Below are 3,962 nucleotides of genomic sequence, written 5' to 3'. Positions count from 1 at the left end.
GTCTGGCGTTTGAGAAGAGGTTCACCCTGACGTAAGCCTTCGCCCGCCTTCTAGTTAGAGCCACAAGCGCTCTCTGATAACAGAAAACATAAACACAGTCGCTCTTGTTATGATGACAACCCGGCCGCACCTGATTACACCTGGACGCTGCCATTATCAAGCGCCGCCCTAATACCCCAAGCCAAATGACCTAACCCAACCATTACCTCTGCATGATGAATCTCTCGTCTTAAAATGGCCAAAGGTAATTCTCGCGCCGTCGATAATCTCAGTGAACGATGTAATTACAGGTGAATAATGCAAATTACCTTTTGTTGTAGAGAAACAAAAATGAAATCCAGAATGGTGTTGTACCTATCAGCTTCTGCAGGTAAATAGATCTTAGGACCTTTATTCGTTTATGGTTCTCACAGCACAGAGAAATTTACAATTATTAGAGATACGTATCACCTGTACAGACCTTCAGGTGACCTCGGCTTGTGTACCTGTATGAATTGTGATCACTGATAGGTTATTTTTTTAAAGCTGGTAGCGAATGATGATGTTACCTTTCGTGTGTGTGTGTGTGTGTGTGTGTGTGTGTGTGTGTGTGTGTGGCGACCTGTGGTGAAATGGTCAGCATGCTCGCCTCACAAGCGAGAGGACCCGGGGTTCGATCCCCGGGCAGGTTGAAACAAAGGGCAAGTTTCTTTACGCCATTGCCTCTGTCTACCCAGCAGTAATTGGGAACCTGGATGTTAATCGATTTGAGGATCGTATTCCGGGGTAATGGTTAGCCAGCGCAGTTGGCAAGCTGTCCGGTCTTCTCGGACTATTCCTTGACACTGGGTCATGCAGCTCGTTAACTTAGGGTGTGGTTGTTGTGTTGGCGACAGCTTTTACACACCTTAAACAAATTCACGCCTAGGTGGCCCTTGGGCCGCCCATCCTCGTTACACGGGGGGCAACCATTATGTGTGTGTGTGTGTGTGTGTGTGTGTGTGTGTGTGTGTGTGTGTGTGTGTGTGTGTGTGTGTGTGTGTGTGTGTGTTCGTTACCTGCTCTTGCGATTGAGTCACCCATAACAACAACAACGATGCGCTACTTCATTCCCCCCACACACACACATGTCAACCATGAACCATGATGTAACCTGCAGCGTCTCAGAGGAAGAGAGGAGGAGGTTAATGAAGTACCATTACTGACTCCAACAGCAGTAACAGTCACAACAGCTGCTGCATCGAGGACAAAAGAAGCAGAAGCAGTAAGACACAGCAGAGGGAATAAAGCACAGAAGGGATAGAAAAGACAACAGTAGTAGTAGTAGTAGTTAGTAGTAGTAGTAGGGTGCTGACATACCCAACGGCACAGCAGTTCATCACAGCAACAATTATACCGTACAAAATGCAATTAAGTGAGGTGTACAGCAGGTCACCGCCACCCACAGTCCGGCCCCTCTCTCTCTCTCACCTGTTTGTGTGTCACCTGCCTCCTCCTCCTCCTCCTCCTCCTCCTCCTCCTCCTCTTCCTCCTCCTCCTCCACTTCTTCTTCCTTCTTTAATTTCTCCTCATTTTTTTCCTTTATTGCCATGTCTCATTCACGTTTAATCTCTCTCTCTCTCTCTCTCTCGTCTTCAAGTGGTAACAGGAGACGGTAACGAGAGAGAGAGAGAGAGAGAGAGAGAGAGAGAGAGAGAGAGAGAGAGAGAGAGAGAGAGAGAGAGAGAGAGAGAGAGAGAGAGAGAGAGAGGTGAGGCGAGGCATAACACGCGACCTTATGCAAGTTATTGAGATGTTTCCGAAAGAGCCAACACAAGCCGAAGGAGGAGGAAGAGGAAGAGGGTAGAGGAGGAGGAGAGAGAGAAGAAGAGAGGAGGTGGCAGAGAAAAAGAGAAGTAAGATGGAGAGAAGAAAGAGGAATCAGAGAAGAAGAAAGAGGAGGAGGAGAGGAAGAAGAAGAACAACAACAACAACAACTCCGTATAACACACCACAAGAGGCAGTAATTACAAGATGGTAAATTTAGTCCTCGTCTGACGTCAACAAATGGACCTCAGCTGACACACCTAACATGCAAATACCTGTTTGAGATTCTTTCAGGTATTAGACAAAACAGAGCAGCAGGCCTTCATTGTCTTCTTCCTCCTCCTCCTCCTCTTCTTCCTCCTCTTCTTTTTCTTATTTATCTTTCTTGTTCTTCACCTTCTTATTTTTTCTTCTTTATCTTTCTTCTTTTTTATTTATCTATTTTCTACTTCTTCTTCATCTAATTTTTTTCTTATTTATCTTTCTTCTTCTTTTATCTTATTTATCCTTATTTACAGGTATCTTCAACATTGTCTTCGGTCAATGATAACGAGAGAGAGAGAGAGAGAGAATGAAAAAGAATGAAAGAATAAGAAGGAAAAAGAGAGAGAGAGATTCGCAGAAAAAGAGCGAAAGAAAAAAAAGAGAGATAAAGGATGGGAATTAAAAAAAAGAAAGACAATTAAAAAAAAGATAAAAAGAAATTATGAAAAAAAAGAGAAAAAATGAGAAAAAAAAAGAAAATACGTAAACACAATCAACTCCAGACTCTTCCTCTCCTCCACAATAAAGAGGATTGGATTCCATCTCATCTTTGAAAATTGTATTAAATAATGGCTTTTTAACATCTTTGAGTTATATTTAAAGTAATTTTTCACGTATTTCAACTATTTCTATACATTATCAACAAACACAGACCCCCTACAAACACACACAAACACACAAACGACAATCTCTACCAATCTACGCGGGTAAATAAACAAAGAGTACCATCACCTGTACCTCATCCACCTTACAGCCTCAAGCAACAGTACAATAGACAACGCTAGTGTAATTTAAGTCCATTACTTTTAATTGCATATTTTTTTTTGGGGTTTTGTTCCTATTTGTAGTAACTGTATCGTGGCTCTTCATCACAAATTATCTGTAACTGCAAGGTGTGTGTGTGTGTGTGTGTGTGTACAAAGGATTAGTGACATATTTTTTTTTTTTGGGGAGGTGTGGGCTGTGGTGTTCAAGTGGGAGTCGAACGGTAAAAAATGACTTCTCATCTCTCTCCCGCCAGAGTAAGTCATTCAAGCTTACTATGCCAAATTTCATACAGTTCAGCTTAATGGGTTATTATATAGTTCAGCTTAATGAGATCTTGTACAGGACAGCTTAATGAGATCCTGTATAGCTCAGCTTAATGAGATCCTGTATAGCTCAGCTTAATGAGATCCTGTATAGCACAGCTTAATGAGACCCTGTATAGCTCAGCTTTGTGAGATCCTGTATAGCTAAGGTTAATGAGATCTTTTATAGCTCAGTTTAATGAGATCCTGTACAGCTCCGCTTAATGTAATTCTGTGCAATTCTCGTTAACCGAAGACCTGCACATACCTGTTAACCAGATACCTGCATACACCTGTTAACCAGATACCTGCATACACCTGTTAACCAGATACCTGCATACACCTGTCAACCAGATACCTGCATACACCTGTCAACCAGATACCTGCATACACCTGTCAACCAGATACCTGCATACACCTGTCAACCAGATACCTGCATACACCTGTCAACCAGATACCTGCATACACCTGTCAACCAGATACCTGCATACACCTGTCAACAGATACCTGCATACACCTGTCAACCAGATACCTGCATACACCTGTCAACCAGATACCTGCATACACCTGTCAACCAGATACCTGGGGAGCCATTAATCTGTCAACCAGATACCTGCATACACCTTGTCAACCCGATACCTGCAGTATTAATCTGTCAACCAGATACTCCAGACATACCCGTCAACTGATACCTGTACACTCATCAACCAGATATCCGCATACACCCAACAACCAGATACCTGCATACGACCGTCACAGATACCTGCATACACCTGTCAACCAGATACCTGCATACACCTGTCAACCAGATACCTGCATACACCTGTCAACCAGATACCTGCA

The 3,962-nt window shown here is 43.0% G+C and overlaps 1 non-coding gene across 1 annotated transcript; it reads left to right on the top strand.

Moving 5' to 3' along the window:
- Positions 1–597: 597 nt before the first annotated feature.
- Positions 598–672, top strand: Trnav-cac. The gene has a single exon. It is a non-coding gene; the product is annotated as a tRNA-Val (tRNA).
- The last annotated feature ends 3,290 nt before the right edge of the window (positions 673–3,962 follow it).

Source organism: Homarus americanus, unplaced genomic scaffold, assembly GCF_018991925.1.
Source record: "Homarus americanus isolate GMGI-L3 unplaced genomic scaffold, GMGI_Hamer_2.0 scaffold40919, whole genome shotgun sequence".
Classification (NCBI taxonomy): Eukaryota; Metazoa; Arthropoda; class Malacostraca; order Decapoda; family Nephropidae; genus Homarus; species Homarus americanus.
This window is presented reverse-complemented; position numbering and strand designations above follow the sequence as displayed.